Here is a 20,853-nt window from a genome sequence, read left to right as displayed (position 1 = left end):
GATTGGGGTGAGTATCAGGGCTGCAGTCCCCATGACCTTCCCCTCCCAGGCTAATGCTGTGCTCCCTAACCTCCCATGCACCAAGAGATAAATGTGGATTCATAAAGAGGCAGCCCCCCAAGGAGCTTCAGCTGGGGGGGGGGAGAGGAGTTACTCACTCCTGACACCCCCACCCTTTGCTTTAAGGCTGCATTCTCCTTCCCTAATACATGTTGCTTGAAGTACACAATGGTTTGTGTTTAGACATGTGATAAACTTGGGGAAAGCAAAATTGTGTGCTTTAGAACAAAAGAGTCTGAAGTCTTTGCGGGGTCTCTCTCTCTCTCTCTCTCTCTCTCTCTCTCTCTCTCACACACACACACACACACACACACACACACACACACACACACTCCTTCCTCCCCTCCTCCCTGGCCTGGTGAATCTTCACACAGGAACTTAACCCTAGCTCCTCAGAGCCCACACTCACTGGAGTGGCCTCTGTGTTGTTTAGGCATTTTCTCTCATAAGGTCTTTTTTTTTCTAACCTCTAAACCAGCAGTCGGACATCCCCTGAGGGGTCCCAGATTGCGAGAGGGCACAGGCCAGGCTGAGGAACTGAGGGATCCACCCCCTGTGCATGAATTTTGTGCACCAGACCTCTAGTGTGTATATATATATAATTTATTTCTCTAAGTGTAATTTATAAATATTTTAATACAAAGTTTATGAATTTTTCTTTCTTATTATTTACCTAACAATGTTATTATCATTACACAGGTATACTTTTCCATTCTATTCATAGGGTAGCCATTATGTCATTTATATGAAATATATTTGTATATCTTATCTTTCCAATTAGAATATAGGTGTTTTCTAGTTGGAGATCACATCTCATTCATTTCTGCATCATTAGTACCAGGTATGCCACTGAAAACTACTAAATAAATTAGACAGTTTCGTTACATTATGCTATAAGCTCTCTGTTTAGGTCCTATATTGTGAAAAAGCACAGGACTTGGTTGGAAAGTCTTGGAGGAATCTCTGAAAAGTCAGTGGCCTCTATGCGGACCTTGCCAAAGGTGGCAGACCCTGCCTTGACTTTTCTAAACAAGTCTGAACTTCCAGGAAAATCTTTCAGATGTCCTTGCTCAAAGGACGCTACAGACACATGTGTCTTCTCAAGGATGCTTACCCTGCTGATAGTATCTAATAGTTAATTTTAGTTCAAGCTGTTGCTACAATAAAAGCCTAAGAAGGCAGGTGAATGGGGCTGTCTGGTTCTTTTAGCCAGGCAGTCTCTTAGGCCTCTCTTTCACAGAAACGTGTGTCAGAGCAATCATTCATCCATTGCTCAGGGTCTGCTGGTCAGCCCCAGCAGGTGGTTCCCTGTGTGAGGACCAAAGAACATAGCAAAAAGTCATGGAACCCTCGAAAACGAAGAGGAAGAAAATGAAAGTCACTGTGCAATAAGTCATTGGAGCCCTCTTGGGACTTCCAAGTTTGAGGGACTTGTTTTTCAGCTAAGGAATTTACTATCTCTGTTATGCTTCTTAATAATGTAAGTATATTTTCCTTTGGAAAAATAAGCCTATTTCTTAAAGTAAGAAAAAAAAAAGGTTTTTCCTGTATTTGCCTAGGAAGCAAAAGCTTTTTTATATATTATTAAAATGATTATATTATGTTAATCAGGAAGTTGATTGCTTTAAATGAATAGATTACTTAATACTGTTTAATAATAATAATAATAATAATAATAATATATAATCTTTTAGTTTAATGTATTTGACTACCTTCCCAGGGTTTGAATTTTAAGAAACTTTTCTTTGACCTAGAATTGACTTTAGGTCATTCTAATGGGCCCTGGAATGCCTCAAGGATTTGGTTTCTCTCCTTATGAGGAAAATTTTATACTTAAGGTGTATGGGAAGCTCTGTCAAATAAGGAAATAATAATTATATTCTATTTATATGTGCATATTAAATATATTCTGATATACTTTCATTTATAACTAGTTGTTATAAGTTATAATATTGTGGAATATTGTGTTTTGCAGAAAGGACAAGATTCTATGTCATTTATATTACTCTATAAATTATCTAAATTTATAGACATACTAGCAAGAAAAATCAGGAGAAAAATAATTTAATTATAGGACTAAATGAACTAAAAATAATTATAGTTTTGGTAATTATTGTTATCATGGCAATGTGTTTGTTTGCATGACTCCAATAAAAATCTGATTTCTTCATAACAGGACATAAGTCAGTTTCCAATTGTAGTTTTATTAACCAAGAGTTTGTTGGAATGTCATGTCTGAAAGAGAGACATGCCAGGACCCTGGATGTCACCAGAAAGCTCTAAAGAATGAAGATTGACTTTGAAGCCGATAAGCCCCTTGGATAAATAGCCTAGTACCTTGCTTAGTCACGTGGTTCATAAGTCTTTCCAGGTAAGGAATGAAGGTTGCTTTCTTGAGAGATGTCATGAAAGAAACCTGAAGACATCTGTAGGGACCTCAACTTGAGAAATGCACCCCAATTCTGCAAGTATTGCAAGCAAAGCCTGATGGCAACTGTGTGGCTTGGTTTCTTTGCCCTGGGAGTTAACTTCCTCATGAGATTCCAGCAAAGCATATTTCTTTAAAAATAGCCTATCTAATCAAGTGTTATTCTTGTTATGTTCATGCAAACAATCAGGCTAAATTATAACTAGACTTAATACAGTAAGTAAATTAGTCTTTAATAAAAATGAGGGTAATTTTAGGGAGAAAAATTATTTCAACAGGAAATTATTAGAAATTGTTCTAACTTTTGCCCAATAATACTAAATTTTATAACACAGTTTGTCCCCACCAGATTACAAGCCATACTTACACCTAGGGAATACCACCTCTAGGCACCATTACCACCCCCTTCTGTGCTCAGGCCTCATCGTCTCTCTGACAGACAGCAAGGATCTCTTGGCTCTGAGAGAAACCTCCGACCCTCATCAGCATGAAGCAATTTCAGAAGAAACTGGCATCCTCTTTTCATGAAAGATTTCAGAGTCAAGATCCTTGAGGGGGATACAGTAGGCAGTTAGACAGACATGAGCAGAGCAAGGACGATGGGCCAACTAGAAGAGAGATAGACTCTGAGATGTACTTCTCACCACTCCAACTGCTCTGAAGCTGGGAATAAAGGAACCTGTGTAGAACTAACCTTTAATCATAACTAATTAGAAGGAATTCATAGTTTCTTGTAGTAGAAAGTATAGAGATAAAGGAAAAAGAAAGTGAAGTAGTCAAACTGAAAGGATATGTGTAAGTTACAGACGGTATGTGTAAGTTGCAGAAGGCATATATAAATTGTAGAAGGTATATATGTTACAGAGGGTCTGTACAAGTAAAGAAAATCTAGAGTTAAGGAAGTAAAAATTGTGAGAAGGGATATAAAGAAAGGAATATAACAGGAAGAAAGGAAATTAGGGTAGGAATACTTGAGAATAACTGAAAGTTACAAGAATGTTTATTAAAGTCATAGAAGGTTTATAAAGAGAAATCTTAAAAGAAATTACAAGTATACTGAAAATAAATCTGATAGAGCACCTGAATTAATCTGAAAAGTAATCATATTATTTTAAATCTTAGAACACATCTATATGTATATAAAGCTAATATGCTAAGTGTCCGACCATCCGACTGGTCACTATGATGCACACTGACCACCAGGGGGCAGACATTCAATGCAGGAGCTGCTGTGATGTGCAGTGGCCATTTACAGAGAGACAGTACCATGGACCTGGCACCCACAAAGCAACACTCGGCTTCCCCCAAGTGGGACAGAGGCCCCGTCACCACCCTGGAGCAACACCCCACCAAATTGCAGCTGATGCTGCTGAGACCCCATACTCAAAATGCTGCCCACAGCCCAGCCCAGCCCAGAAATGGTGGCTGTGGGTGCCAGGTAATAATGTCACATAGTAACTCCCAGCTTCCTCTCCCTAGCGACTAGCCTCCTTGGAGTTTCTTCAGCCCAGGAACACGGCTTGCTTTATAGCCAGGTGGAAACATTTTACACTTTAACCAAATTTCTGTAAAGTGTTTTCCTGTGCCTCATCTCATTTGATCCTCACAGAAGTCCTGGAGTAGGTAGATAGGAGACTTGGTGGAATCCTATTTTCTTTTCACTAGCTGGCCGATGGAGATTTCGAAAATTTAGAAACTTGACCCGACTGAAAAGAAATAAAAAATGGTGGACCTTGAAAACGACTTAAGGTTTTCTCACTGCACAGAATATAGTCAAACACTGCTGCAGTTAAATATTTTACTCTTTGTTCTCCCTGCGTGATCTACAATAATAATCTGCTTTGTGTTGATATTTACTGCTGTGTTGCTAACAATTACCTGAAAGAGAAGTTGGGGTGCTTCACTGGGCTGGAAAAAGTTTAGCTTCATCAGAAAGCAGGTCTAATTAAGCAAGTTTATTTTATATATATAAAAGGCTAAATTGAGTCATACATGCGCAATACATATAAAGCTCTTGCTGGTGCCAATCGCACATGTGTGTTTGGATTTGTCATTGTTGACTGAATTAAGTTGACACTTCTATTATAGAGAAAGGGAGAATGGCAATATTAAAATATTTCTTGTAATTAATTTCCTTTCAATGTACATGAATTCATGCACTGGGCCACTAGTATACTTATATGTGAATGGGGGTTAAATTTTTTTAAAGTTTTGTTTTCAAGGTCCGTTAAGTGATTGGGGAGGTGACTCAGCTGTAATTCCAACAAGCAGAACCTACAAACATGGTCAGACGACCCACCAGGAGTCAAAACATCAACTCATCAACATCATCTCATCTCCTGACAGTCCCACCTGGCACTCATACCCACTGCCAGCACCAACCCCACTCACACCTGATGCCAGTGCAGGAGCCGCCGCTCGCACCCACTGCTGATACCAGGTGCCAGTCCCGATTACTCGGTGCCATCAGCAGGTGCAAGCAGCAGCTGCTGGCCCTGATCACCCCGAGGGCTTCTCCACCTCCCCCTGCTTCTGAGGGGTGATTGGGCAGCAGCCACCACTCACATCCACTCACAATGGCAGTTCCACTTGCACCTACTGCTGGCACTGGCTCCAGATGCTCCGTGCCGTCAGCTGGTGTGAGTGGGGCCAGTGCCGTCAGCATGTGTGGGGCCAACACTTTCAGCATGTGCCTACAGACAGGGACCTGGGGCCCTGGCAAGAGGGGCCAAGTGGAGGCTTGGAGGATGGTCTGAGACCCTTCTTTGTGTCTATTGCAGCCTCACGGCCCACAGTTCCTTTCAAGATGCATGAATTCGTGCACTGGGCCCCTAGTATAATATAGAACCAAGTCCTGTTTGTGCAAAAAATATCAGTGACAGAGACCTGGGTCAAGTCCCTGTGCTGGTACTTAACAGCCATGGATCTTCAGGCAAAGAAGGTTTAAAATTTTGCATACCTCAGAGTTGTCTGAAAATTATCTGAATTACTATATTTAAGCCTTACACCAAGTATTGAATTAATGTTAATCATTATTATTAAAATCCGGTTATGTCAGTTAGGTAGTATGTAGTATTCTGAAAGACAGCATTAATATTAGTAGAATTACTTTGCAATAAGTTGTCATTAGAGTAGAACTGAATATTTTTCTCACTGATGACTCAATTCTAGTAATTAATATTAAGAGATATTTAGAAAAAGATCACTGGTAGATTTAGATGATACAACCATAAGATTTTAAACTCCTAGTGATTTGTAGTGAAAAACTCAATAGCTCATTAAAGTACATTAGCAGTTTCACATGTTTGTAAGGAGACTATCGTTATCTGGGTATCTATTACTCTATCAATGTTTACAACTCTATTTAGTACATCTCTTTAGGCTATCGTTTTATCATTAAATCTCCCATACTGGGTACAATGTTGGCAGATAATAGACACTCAATAACTACATTTAGGAAAAAAAAATATGCTTCTTTAAAACAATGATCTGCTTATCAAAAACTCAACTTGTTAAGAATAACACAACACTTACTATAAACAGGGAAAGTTTGTGTACTTAATATTCTTTGATTTACATTAATTAAAATGAAGATAAATTTCTCAAATGCTTTTTTGTTGGTGTTATGTTGGCTTTTCTTAAGCATTCCTATGAATTTCATGAAGAATAATGGAAGTGAGAGTAAAATCATGAAAGAGGATCTTCTAATTACATTTCACCAAAGGCATTTTAAAATTATTTTTAAACTTCCTGTAAAAAAAGTAGAAATGTGTTTAATCATGAGAATTAGGGAGAGGATAAATCTTGGATTTCAATAATTATAAACAAATATATTACCCAATAGAGTATCTTAATTTAAGAAAATATCTTTCAAAATATTGTTATGCTTATAAGAATGTGAAATGAAATTTAAAAAGTTAATTAATATAGTCATTAAAAGAACAGAGTGTCATTGGATAAGAAAGTACAAATTGTAAGAAAGCCTGCCTTTTTTTATTGAAAGAGATAAAATGTTTTTACTTTTTATCTTCTCTCTCATTAACAGATTTTTCTTAAACTGTAAAGTAATTCCAGCAAGATGATGATATTGGTGCATATTCTATTGTATTAAATACCTAGAACATGTAAGAATATCGTATCAGTTAAATTAAGTAATTTACAATGGAAACATTCATTTTAACATATAATTTAATCTGCATTTATTTGGATGAGTGGTCTTATGTTCTGCTCTAGATGGTTGAGATTTGAAAATTAAATTATATAACCGAACAAGGAGTCATGCTGTAGAAATGATCTGGTGTAAGCAAAAATTAGAATACAAAAATAATATAATTGATGCTTATTAAGGGTTAAGGTCTGTATTTTCTCAAGAAACCTCATTTTTAATTAGATCCCTAGCACTTATTATAATGCCTGACATTATAAACATTGAATACACATTTATTAAATGGATTCATTTATTGAAACAATTTTAAGCAATTAAACAATTTAATTAAACTAAATTATAGGTCATCATCATAATCATTAGTATTATAGGTCATTATTATTATTAAATGATTAATTAATTAAATAGAAGTTTATTTTGTGCTTCACTGGTAAGAACCTACCAAGAATATAAATTGGATTCAGTCACTATTTACCAGGATGTCATCATATAGAGGGGGATAATTATGTTTGAAATGATGAAATATTGTGAAAAAATCTTAATTTCCCTGATGTGAAAATAAGCATAGTCAACTAACTATACCTGTGTTAGTGCAGCTAGTTCCTTATTAATAAACAAAGGGAGCAAATGTAATTAGACCAGTGGTTCTCAACCTTCCTAATGCCGCAACCCTTTAATACAGTTCCTCATGTTGTGGTGACCCCCAACCATAAAATTATTTTCGTTGCTACTTCATAACTGTAATTTTGCTACTGTTATGAATCGTAATGTAAATATCTGATATGCAGGATGTATTTTCATTGTTACAAATTGAACATAATTAAAGCATAGTGATTAATCACAAAAACAATATGTAATTATATATGTGTTTTCCGATGGTCTTAGGCGACCCCCAAAGGGGTCGTGACCCACAGGTTGAGAACCACTGAATTAGACAGTCAGCCTGATTAACTAGGAGCTGTGGCCGGCATTCACAGACTCCCCAGGGGGCAGCTGCATCCTCTGCTAACTGGTGTGAATCCCCAAGGGGGCAGGAAGAACTGGCTTTCCATCTCTCAGGAACAACCAGCCCTTTAGGGGGATTACTGGGGTGGGGAATAAAAGAGAAAGGGACATTCCTCTGGTGAGGCATGCCCAGTAGAAGCTAAAATGGCAACTATAAAGGGGAGGAGTCTAGCCTAGGAAAATTGGAACAAGACCGGATGGGATAAGGGGACAGAAGATGTTGGAAAGGGATTGGTAGGAGGAAGCATAAGACCAGAAGAATTAGGAAGAAGATTGCTTAGTTTGAAAGAAAGCTTATCTCTTTCCAAACCCAAGGAGATTTACTAGTAATCAAAGCTTAACAAAGGCTCAGGGCTCTTTGATTCATGCTTTCTCTCCAGGTAACAGCTGTGAGAATCTGGCAGCTGCAGGGAGGCCCAAGTGCCAGCCAAATTATGGGCTGAATCCTGGCACCCACTGGGCTGGAGGGCAGTCAGGGACAGAGGCTATGCTGGACTATCAGCGCCGAGGGTGGTGGCAGTATAATTCTGCTGAACCTCCTGGTGGCACTTGTGCTCATCAGGCTCATGACTTCTGCTGCAGCAAGCAGAGCTGAGCCACCTGATCCTGGGTGAGACAGGCCTTTGATTTTGCTCCAATAAATCTTACCACTAGGCCTCAAGTCCTCCTATGCACAGATCCCCAAAATGCATTGCTCCTGACTCCATGGAAGAATCCTATTTCCACTGGAAACACCTGGGAGTCTCAGAGAAAATTTCATAGAAGACACTGATGGATGAATATACTTCAAAGTATAAGCATGGGAGTATAAGCATGGAAAAGGGTGAAGGATATTTTAGGCAAAAGGTGCTATTAAAAAACTATTATGCTGGTAAAAAGGAATATGGTGCATTCAGAAAAAAATAACCAAACCAAAAGAAAACAAACTATAAATCACTTTTATATGAGGGGTTAAAACCAGAAAAGTTGGTGTTCATGCTACTTGTCAATACCAGAACCCTGGGCCCGCCACGTCCACATCAGGCAAGATTCTCTTCATTGCGAATTTGCTGGTGCAGTCGGATTTGCGCTAGTCCAGGTCCACTCTACAGTGTGCCTGCAGGATTCAGTGCTGTATGTGTGTTCCCCCACAGGCGGGTGGAGGTGCGGCAGTGGCAGCCTGGGTCCCTGGATGGCGATTCTTTATCTGCATCCTGGGTGGTGGTCAGTCTCTCCCTGGAGCACAATGGCTCAGATACCATCTTGGCCACTTGCAGTCCTTCTTGGGCACAAGGTCTAATTGCTTGTGGATCTCCTAAAGTCAGGGCAGGCCCAGTCAGACAGTTCATAATAAATATTTTGAGCTTTGTGAGACATGTGATCGCAGTCATAACTACTCAATTTTACTATTGTAGTGTGAGGCAGCCAATACAATAAAGTTAAGTGCTTTATTAACGCTGTTGATAGTTTCTTGGACACTGAGACTTTAAATAAAACAACATATAAGGAAACCAGTTTTATAATAGGCCAATTGAGGTAAACAAGAGCAAGTTCCCATGGCATAACTCTGGTCACAAAAATATCACCAAACTTATAAAGTCTCAAAACACTTCTAATATTAAACACTGAAATAAATGTTAGCTATACATACATTTAACAAAGATTAACAAAAACAAGGAAGATAATCATTTTCCAACCTCCTGATGACAATTCAGGTTCACGGGTGGCTGTGAGGAGTTAGATGGGATTAGGCAGTTTAGGGTAGGGGCCACAGGGAGGAAAGATCCTACATAAGGAAGAAATAACCCAGATGGTCAGGATGTGAGAAAGATAGGTGGGATATATCAGTCAATAGTAGAGTTGCCCTTCCCCCTGAACCCAAGATCGGGAACTAAAAGCAGGGAGATTAGGGCAAAAGGAGATTGGCTGGTGTTTTTTTGAAAGAGCCAATAGAGGGTAAGAGCAGGAAAATATAAACCCCTAGACTAGTGAGCTTCTGCGGAAACCCATTTGGGGACCCCTCTACAGTGCCAAGAGCTTTGTTACTTCCGCTGTAACAGACTTCACTTCCCTTTACTTACCCTTTTCTTGTCAGTGAATTCCTTTCTCGACTCCTCCAGACAATGAACCCAACAGCTCAGACTTGTGTCTCAGCTGGAGCTTATCCTGGCAGCACAAGGTAGGACCCAAACCCAGACAGAGCACCCTTTGATCACAGGGAGTGCTCATACACACTGAGATGGGACTCTGTATACCTGCCCATTCACCTAATGCGCACATGTTTGAGATGTGGGAGGAATCCAGAGAAGGAGGAGGAAATCCATGAAGATGTGAGGAGAATGTACAAACTTAGACAGTTGTCCTGGCTGGTAATTAATTTTGTTTTTCTCATTAACATTATGACAAAATGATAATATTCAAGGACCAGCTATACGCAAATGTATGGATGTGGTTCTGTTCTAATACAACTTTATTTACAAAAAATGGGAATTGGGTTGTAGTTTCTTAAGTCCTGATCTAACATCTGGGCTAAAAAAAAATAAAAATAAAAAGAATCATCACATTTTAAGAAAGTGTTATGGAGAAAATAATTGAAAAACATTAACTTCATTAACTTGATCTTTTACTTATCTTGTTTTGTGCTGGTCTCAGCCTATAGATAATCAGTGTTGTTATTGGATCTACCCTTGTATTTCTTATGCTTGCAAGACACTCTCAGCAATAACCATCATGAAATTTTGAAAATAGCAACAACGACAAAGTTTTATTACAGGTTCTGGAGGGTAGAAAACACACCTGTAAGGAGATAGAAGAGGGCTAGGCAGTCAGGGATGGGACCATGGGGTAGGGGATGGAAGGGAGTGGAGCATTGCAGACCCAGGCAGAATGCAGCTTGCTGACCTCTCCCTGTCCTGAGAAAAACTACAGAGCCAGATAAAATGACCTAAAACTGGAACCAGCTAGGCAGGAGTTACTAAGGCAATCCAGCTGGGCAGGGAAAGAAGGGCCCATATGGGAGACGTGAGTTTTAAAATGTGTGGATGTTGCTAAGGGAGAATTCTTTGAAAGAACCAATCAGGAGCTAGCAAAGCATATATCTACCGCTAGACAAGTAAGCACACTCTCTTCTCTCTCTGGCACACTGGGTTCCTGGCTCTCTTGTGGCACCCACATGGCTAATGGCTCTATGGGACTCCACACATGGGCTAATGGTCTTTAACTAGCTTCGATGCTGAGCTACACCCGGCTGCAGCATGGAATGGACGCTCTGGACACTGGCCTGCTTTTTGCTCTCCGGGAACCCCAGCTGCACCTTTTCCAAGACTGGCTTAAGGAGCAGGGGATTTTGGAACCTGGGACAAAGAAGCTTCCCCGGTAATCTGCTTTAAGCCTCCTTCCTGCTGCTCCCTGCTGTAGGGAGTCCGTCTATCTCTCAATAAACTTTGCTTCCACTTACCATCTTTGTCCATGAATTCGTTCTTCAATTTTGTGAGACAAGGAACTTGGACCCGAACAGAAATTTTGGCGTCACTGGGGGCCACACAATGAGGTCACAGGTAGAGATAGAAACAGCACAAGCCTGAGTTTCTGCTTTTATTGGGGTCAAGTGTGGGGGGCTAGGTTTGAGGGGCTCACTCTTTGTCAGTGAATTTAAAAGGTAAGAGTGTGAATTTATAACACAGGAAGAGAGAACACAGGGCTCAAATGGTCAGTAATTGACATCCACCAAGATTTCTAAAACAAAGGAACATTGGGGATAAAGAGTCCATTCATGTGCCTGGCAACTTGTTTATTAGAGATAGCTATTTTGGAGGTAAAAGCCTGGACAACCAGAGCTTAAGTTGTGCATTTGCATTACAAAAACGAAAAATCAACTGCTGGGGCTTCACTACAACTCTTAAATAACATTCTTTTACTGGCTTTCCTCTCCACCAAACCATGAAATGTATTACCTCAAGGAAGAGAAGGTTATTATCTGTATAACAAAAAATGACTAAGCTAAATTTCATTAGCATTTTTTTTATCACATAATTATTTTAACTGGCAAACTCGATGAGAAACTTTTAGGTAAAGAAAGACCTGATCAGGAGGAAGTAGAAACTAGGACAGCTAGCCTTCCAGTTTGGGGGTTTGTGTTAAAAATAAAGGAGAGAGAAGCAGAAGAGCAAGGTGCTCAAAATACTTTCAGGAATAAGTAAATAAAACACATAAAAACCAAAAAACTCTACAATGCTTCAGGCTCCAGGATTCCATAAGGAACAGTGAGATAAGGGCATGTGTGCTACTTTAGCAGGTGATCACTTTCTAAGCTGTTTCCTAATGCAGAGGTTGGTCCCATTAGAGTACAGCTGTACATACATACATCGTGGTTGGCTGGAATCCAGTTATGATGTTCCTGATTGCCTCCGAGCCCAGATGCAGAGGACAGCCTGCAGAGCCTCCTGGGGCTCCATAGAGGAGACCTAGAAGGTACTTGTGGTCAAGGCTAGGTAGCCTTCCTGGAACCTGCTGTTTCGAAGGGAATTTTTTTTTTTATAATATATTTTATTTATTTATTTATTTTTAATATATTTTATTGATTTTTTACAGAGAGGAAGGGAGAGAGATAGAGAGTTAGAAACATCGATGAGAGAGAAACATCGATCAGCTGCCTCCTGCACACCTCCTACTGGGGATGTGCCCACAACCAGGTACATGCCCTTGACCAGAATCGAACCTGGGACCCTTCAGTCCGCAGGCCGACGCTCTATCCACTGAGCCAAACCGGTTTCGGCTCGAAGGGAATTTTTACCCAAAAATGTTTACTGAAGATTGCATAGCAATCAGAAGAGTTGAGGATTCAGAAGGACATGGAAGAGACCTTGAGATATCTATAATGTGTGTCAGCTAAAGTATTTAAAAGACCAATAATTCCCCCCTCCAAAAGAATGAACATGTAAAATAGCCTACTTAAATTATTACACATTTAAATTTTCAAAACTGAATTAAAATTATTTTTATTACATACATATTTAGAAGGGCTTATAGATCAAATTAAATCAGTTATAGATCAAATTGAATCAGTTATAGATCAAATAAAAAAGCTCAATTTTTTATGCCCATGTGAATAGTTTCGGTATAGTAATCTATTATGCAATTCTGAGTTTCAGAAAGCTAAACTTAGATGAAATGAAAACAAAAAGCAGGGAAAAAAGACAAAGAGGGAAAATTTCTAGGGCAGGGAGAAAAATTAGGAGCTTTGGTACATTATGATGACAAACTCTACTAAAAAAAAATCCAGTATAAATAATGAAAAAGACATGGATTAAAATGAATTCTATTATATTTGTTATTTTTAATAATATTAATATGGCTTTATGATTTAGTAAAGGATCATAAAATAGGGGACTATAATTAATGAAATATTTTTATCTAATCTCATGTTCAGTATTTAAAAGACAAATACAAATGCAACATGACATTTTCCTCAAAGATTATAATTCTCATTTTGTTTTTTTCTTGACCACATGTTCTACAATCTGAATTGAAATCAATATCTACCCAATGTCTAGATGACAATTTTAAGCTATATCCCAAAATCTATTTACTTGATAAAACGGTATGACACTTTGATGGATTGATTGTAAGACAGGTAGTGGAGATTGAGGAGTAAAAAGCAGCTGAGGTCGAGTCTTCTATATCTTATTTGTAAAATTAAGTAAATGATGATATTAAGCAAGACAGTGAGTTTAGGAGGAGTAGGACTTAGAAGTCAAAGCTAATTAATTTTGATTGAGTCATATCAATTTTAAGCTGTCTATGACATACACAGATGGTAATGTATCTCAGAACAGAGGGAGAGTATGGATATGGCAATTATCCATAGACTGGAAATCATAAGAATAGATGATTGTGAAGGTGATTCCAGTCAGGAAAAGGATTGGAGCCAGAGGTTGGCCAATGAATGACAGAGAGCATGAAAATTTATTAAGTGTGCAGAAGTAGGGAGATGTGTTAAGAATCCGAAGAGGAGGAGTCATATTCATGATAGAAGAACATGGAAGAGTAAACTCATGAGATGCCAGAGAGAGGGGAGGCTCACAAACACTGTGGGTGAGTAGCAATGTCAGCTAACAGCAGGTCAGATTAAATAAAAACTTAAGATGGGCCTTTGCATGGATGACTTCAGCAACATTGTATTTTTGGAGTGAAAGTCAAAGACTGTGCTTCTGATGTGAATGGATTTAAAGAATTGGGAAGTTTTTAGTTCTTTGTTGTTTTTGTTATTTTCAAAAGTCAGGAAGTGAAGAGACAGGAAAAAAAATAGATAAGGTTAAGGCAAGAGGAATGTAAAGAAGGATTCAGTTGTAATTCAGTTATAGATAAGTTTGATCTTAGGGCTCTGAGGAAAGTTAAAGGTTTGAGCACTATATCTGCTCTATGTATTTACCCTAAACCAAGTTGAATAAGGAGAATGTGCAGAGTAAAAATGTGGAATAGTTGCTATAGGAAATATGAAAAAAGACTGATTACGGACAGTACTTATGTGTCAGGAAGGCACTGGTGATGTAGGTGACACTTAGAAACCATCATGTTATAATTATTACATTTACATTATTAGTTAACTAGAGGCCTGATGCATGAAATTCATGCAGGAGTAGGCCTTCCTTCCCCAAGCTGCCGGCACTGGCTTTCCTCTGGCACCCAGGACCCTGGCTTCCCCTGCAGCCCAGGCTTCCTCCAGAAGGACTTCTGGTCTAATTAGCATATTACACTTTTATTATTATAGATAATACTATAGAAAAGAATATTCTAAGAAACCAAAAGTGAGAAAAAGATTTTTTGGAATTTTCCTTGAGTTAATCTTATTTGCTTGTAGAAAGAATAGTGCACTAAAAGGCTTATCTGCAAACACAGACAAGAAATCAAGTTTTTTATTTGTTTTGTTTTTAAGGATCTGTAAGAAAGAACAAAAATTGTATCAAGACCCCTATAAACTTTAGTAAAGTTAATATAAACCAGCTGCATTATTTAGCCAAATTTAAATTACTTCAAAGACTCTTTGAATTAAAGATAGTTTTTAATCAGCGGTTTCTTATAAAACTGAAAGAGGTTTATTTACCACCTGCAGAGGCGGGTCTCTTAAAATAGCACTCTTGATAAAGAATAGGAACACTTTAATTTAGGAATACTTACAAGGAAACCAAAATTCAATGATATGTTATCACAGCTACAATGTTATCCTTTATGTATTATGGAGTAGCAACATGACACAGTTTTTAAAGTTGAACTTAGTATGAGAAGATTTGGGTTCAAATCATGATTCAACTCCAACTGTACTTTTTAAATTTGTAATCACTTTAACAGTTAAAATCAATTGTTTGCATAGCTATGGCTGCATTAGACCATACTGAGAGGGTGAATTTTGGTTTTGTTCTTTTATCTCTATTTGAATGAAATTCAGTATAAAGGAATAGGTAAGCAAAGTTTTTAGAGCATAGATGGTGCTAAATAAATGACATCTATTATTGTTGTTGTTTTTGTACATGTTTTTCTATAAACTTCTAAGTATCTGTATCAACAAATTCTGTATCTCCCACACTTTTTATTTCTTAATCCTCATTCAAGGATATTTTTTCTATTGATCTTTAGAGAGAGAGAGAGGAAGAATGGGAGGAGAGGGAGAGAAAGAGAGAAAAATATACATGTGAGAGAGACACATCAACTGGTTGCCTCCCAAATGGTTGCCTCCCAATGTGCCCAATCGGGCAATCCAAGTAGGTTCCCTTGATCAGGAATCGAACCCACAACCATTTGGTCTGGGTTCAGGACAATGCTCTAACCACTGAGAAATACCAGCCAGGGATCCCACACCTTTAATTTAGGGAGAATTCTCTTCCTACAATAAAAATAATAGCAATCACTACATTTTTTATTTACCCTAAATAATCCATGTATAATATTTTTATGATCTATTCAACTGATCAGCTACTGTGAAGGTGCATGGATTTACTCTTGTAAAAACCATGACCTCCATTTGCAGCTAGGAAGTTAAGAGAATGACAGGATTTAACAAGAGAGTGGTGTTGCAATGAAAAGTCACGTCATTACAGAAATTTCAACTCTTTAGAGAATGCTTCCAATCCTTTTCAGGCTGCACACAAGCTTTCCTTTCTTCAGAACAAATGAATTAAAATTAAATGAAAGAGCAAACTAAAGCAAAGTTTTGCTTTTCATATTGATGTGGTACACCTAATGAGGAATTTATTATGTTATTATAGTATATGTGAATCTCCTTGCCTTAAATAAGTTTAATTTTTCTTCTTGACAGGAAAGTATATTTGCAAATTTTTAACATGATTTTCTTAGATAAAAGAACAATAAGATGCCTACATAAGATTCTCTCTACATTATATTGAAAGATAAAGTACCAAACACACATAGCACTTTAGAATTGTATTTATTAAATTTCAGTTTTGGAACGAGATATAGTTGAAAACTCTGTTACAGCAATATTGCAATTACAGTTGTGTTCATACCACAACAGGGGAATTATAGTTCTCAATATAAATGGTTATACGTACAATTGGTAGTACAGATGTTTATCCTCTAGTTAGTGGTTCTCACAAAAGCTTCTCCCAGAGTGACTCCAACCTCCCCGAAGGAAACAACAGCAAAAACAAAAACAAATGCTGCCTGTGGCCTGGAACACAAAATTAATCTCATTTACTTGTGAATGGAATAGTGCCCCAGGGTAGATGGTTGGTTGCTGAAATTTTAAAAAGCCATGTCAGGACAACCATTATCAAGTAGATATAGCAATCCAAAGCAAAACTTCTTTGCCGATTCTGCCTTGTTATATGTGGAAAGAGAGGTACAAACACATGTAAGCCTGCTAGTATTCAAGAGACAGATTATTAATCAACCACAGGGGAGCCCACCTCAGATTAGACCCCCTGAGGATCCTGAAAGTGTTTTCAGTAGAGCAATTCCAATGCCTCTGGCAGCTGAAGGGTTTTGGTATGTTAAACTCCACTGCATCATCATTGACTGCGTACAATGGATGTGCTGGAATGCCTAATGTCACAATCTGTAGCTGCTAAGAAGTCATGGATTCTGTTGTTTATTCCTACATCTACTTCGCTTGACCAAATCCTACTTATGTCCTAGGGTTTTAGAGTCATGAAACACAATGACAATTATTTATTTACTTATTACTTATATTATTTTTATTTTTTTGGCAGTTAAACAAATCTTATAGGTATTTACAAATGGAACTGAAAATAAAAGACAACCAAAAGGTGGTGCAGCTCTCACATTACCTTTTGGTACAACAGCCTTGTATTTGGTCTAATGTGAGGTGACTTAGCATAAAGTGATTACTTTTCCTTCTATCATTTAACCTTTTTTAGATTTCTTGAAACAATTTATCCCAATTTAATAATATTAACTACTTCCATTACTATATGCAGTTCCTCCACTACAGATATATCTTTTTGAGAAATCACTGATACTGACAACTGAAATAGAATAACTTCCTGACCTTGAGTTATCTGCATTGGAGACTTAAAGATTAAATAAGATAATTTACCCAAGAAGTTAGGAATATATATATAACCTTAATATGCAAATTGATTGAACGGCAGAACAACCAAACAACTGGCCGCTATGATATGTGCTGACCACCAGGGGACAAGCGTGGAACATGGCGGGTATAGGCTGTGGCGGCATGGTGGAGCAGGTGAGTGGGGAGTGCCAGACCAAGGCAGGGCACTGGTTGCTGTCATTGGGGGGAGCCCCTGGTGGTTGCTGAAAATTCTCTGCTCCAGTGCGCCACAGTCCAGCTAGATTCTGGCACCTGTTGCCAGTGCCAGCCTCACTCACACCCGCTGCTGGTGCCAGAGCTGCTGCTTGCACTTGCTGTTAGCGCCTGGCACCATCAGCTGGTGCAAGTGGAGGCTTCCAGCCCCGATCACCTCTCAGGGCTTCTCCCTGCTCCTAAGGGGCAATCAGGGCCAGCAGCCACCTCTCACACCCACTGCCAGTGATGGCCCTGCTCACACTCACTGCTGGCACCAGCCCCAATAGCTCTGCAACATCAGTGGGTGCAAGCAGGGACGACGCCATAAGCGCTTGGGAGCTGTGGCGGTGGGAGTGAGGCTGCCGGCAGACAGGGGACCAGGGGCCAAGGCAGGAGGGGCTGGGCTGGGGCACAGAGGATGGGCAGAGACCTGCCTTTGTGCCCACAGCAGCCTCACGACCCACAGTTCCTTTCAAGGTGCATGAATTCATGCACTGGGCCCATAGTGATAAATAAACACATAAACCAATAGTATTCTCTACCAATTTGTTCATATGCATGGCATTCATTGCCTCACTGCAAATTAATTTATGGTGGGGGATGAGGTGAAGAATTAGTTTGGGAGTAAAAGAGAGAACAGAATGAGAACATGTTACTCATTTATAGAGAAAGCAATTATGATAGAATTAAAATGCACCAGAGTTAACCTGACTACCAATTGAGCTCTTTCTAGTACCTGCCCATCAAAATTATTTAACATCGATATTCTGTAAAAAGTAGGAATGTTACAGTCATACACAGAATTATAAACAAATAATAGATACTTGTTATGTAATATGTGTCTAATATGAAGTTAGAAAATGTGTTTGAACACAGCTATTTTAACAATATTTTTTCTGAGGATTGCCAAATCTTGATATAATTGGTATCTTCTGACCTTTTTTACAGGTTTTTTTTTTATAATACAGGTATCAAATATTTTTTGTGTTTGTTGCTAACCCTATCAATAAATATTATAAATGTTCTCATGTTTAAAGAGATTTTATTTTGCTCTCAGCCACAATTTTTCTCATGCAGAATTTGATGTCAGTCTTATTTTTGTTGTATTGTAATTAACTTGACTTTTGTCTCTGGATACTTTTAGAATTTTTTAATTTCTTTAGTGTTCTAGAATTTGTCCAGAGTATACTTAAGAGTGAGTCTTCAAAACTTTTCTGCTGCTTTTATTCAATGAAACCTTTTGATATAAAGCCATATATTATTTCCATTCAGGGATGTTTTTGTATTGTTGTTCTGATTGAATTAATAATAGACCATTTTGGTCCACATTTTTTGTACTTTTAAATTCCATACTTCCTTTCTCTTGTATTTTCAAATCTTTCTAATTTTATAATTATAAATTGTTGAACATTTTAAAGAGTTCTTTCAAACTCCTTATAGTAACATTCTATTTTTCCCTTAACTTAGTTTTTAAGATCACTGAAGCCTATTTGGTAGGCCTGAGATTTTGTCACAGGACCACCTAAATTGAAAGTTGTCCCATGGTCGGCAAACTGCAGCTCGTGAGCCACATGCAGCTCTTTGGCCCCTTGAGTGTGGCTCTTCCTAAGCCTTAGGAGTATGCTAATTAAGTTAATAACAATGTACCTACCTATATAGTTTAAATTTAAAAAAATTGGCTCTCAAAGAAATTTCAATCGTTGTACTGTTGATATTTGGCTCTGTTGACTAATGAGTTTGCCGACCCCGTTGTATAATCTTAGGCTAGTTAGCCTCTTTCTGCCTCAGCTTTCTCATCTGGGAACTGTAAATGACAACAGTATCAAATTTATAGCCTTTGTTAAGAAAATATCAAGTTTGAAGAACAGTATCTAACTCATATAATAGCTAAATAACATCATTTATTTGAACTAGAAATGGTTTTTTAGCCCTGCTAATTCAGTTAATTCACTGATTTTTCCTATTTCAAAAATTAAGCAATATTTGTTTGTTTTTGCTCTTTGTTACAGCTAGGTCTGTTTTTCAATTATATTTCAGCCTATCAAATCTATCCATAAAAGTGTATTAAAAGGCAGTGTTATTCTTTTAAAGGTAGTGTTATGATTGTTTTTTAAATGTTTCTTCCTGAATTATTTGGTTTCTATGTACGTGTGGCAATCTTTATCTTTGTTTCTTGTGGGTTTTTTTTATGAAAATAAGCCATGTTGCTTGACATAAGGAGTTGATGTAGGTTTCTTTTCAGTTCTCTGGGTCTGTTTCCACAGGAAGGCTGGTGAGGGGCTCCATAAAGAGGGTGCCATGGGGCAGGATGCTTCCCTGCAGAATGCCTGAACATAGCACAGCTGTCAAAGCAAGAAGGATTTTACTGTTTGCGATATTTTCTTACATTTTATTTCCAGGCAAAGATGGTCTTGTGGGCTTTTAAAAAATTTCCCCTCAGCAGCTCTGCTTCCTTCCTCTGTGGGCCTTGACTCCCAGATTTGGAGCTCCCTGTGGCATGTCTGTCACTTAATTTAAAGAGTTGGTCTTGGTTTTAAATCTGGCCACACTTGCTCCCTATACTTTGTATGTAGGGCAAAGGGATGGGAGAAGGGAAGTTCAGGCTTGCTCAGAAATTTTAATTAAAGTTCTGTAATAAATTACTCAGGCAATTTCTTCTTCTCATCTTTTGTTCTTTGGATTTATTGGCCATGAACATAAAGCTTGTCTGAGGGGCTAGGGAAGGAAGGTTTATCTCTGGTATTTGCAGGTGCTGGTTGCTTCCCTGTTTTATCTTCCTAAATCCAAACCCAATTTTATTTTTTATATTTAAGGAACTTTCTAATCAACTGCTATATACTTTTTTTAGCATGTTATAATTGAAACCTTTTTTCTTTTTTTAAATATAAGAACTTATTATAAAATCAGTTACAGAATATTTTAAAAAGTCACTCAAAATAAATCCACTTAAAGCAAAACTCAAAATGTTACATGGAGAGTGGACAAGCCATGGTTTGGGAGATTAACTTAAAAATAAATAAATAAATCTTGTTAAGACATAACATTTTTTTTATCAGTGCTTTACTATTTTAGAACTGGAATGTTTTATTATTTTCAACTTGATTCCAGCAGGTGTAGTTCTGTACTACCACCTCCTTTGCTTCCATTAAATTCTCCATCTTTCTTCAGAGTTTTAGTTTTGATTGCTAAAAGCATGCATTTAATTTATATTGTATTGCAGGATGTTTGAAGAGTGCCATAAGGATCTCAATTTGGCTACTTTATTTTTATAACCTACTTTTACACAAATGGATTTGTTATATGTTTGTTCCATATATAATCTTTCTATAGCATAGGCCCAAAGTCAAGTGGTAAGAAAGATTGTTATTTCATGGTGTGAAACAGTAAAATTTATCTGATACTTGATTATTTATGAAAATCAGTATGTCAACTCTA

This window comes from Myotis nattereri (genome assembly GCF_964212035.1).
Source record: "Myotis nattereri genome assembly, chromosome: 2".
NCBI classification, from domain to species: Eukaryota; Metazoa; Chordata; class Mammalia; order Chiroptera; family Vespertilionidae; genus Myotis; species Myotis nattereri.
This window is presented reverse-complemented; position numbering follows the sequence as displayed.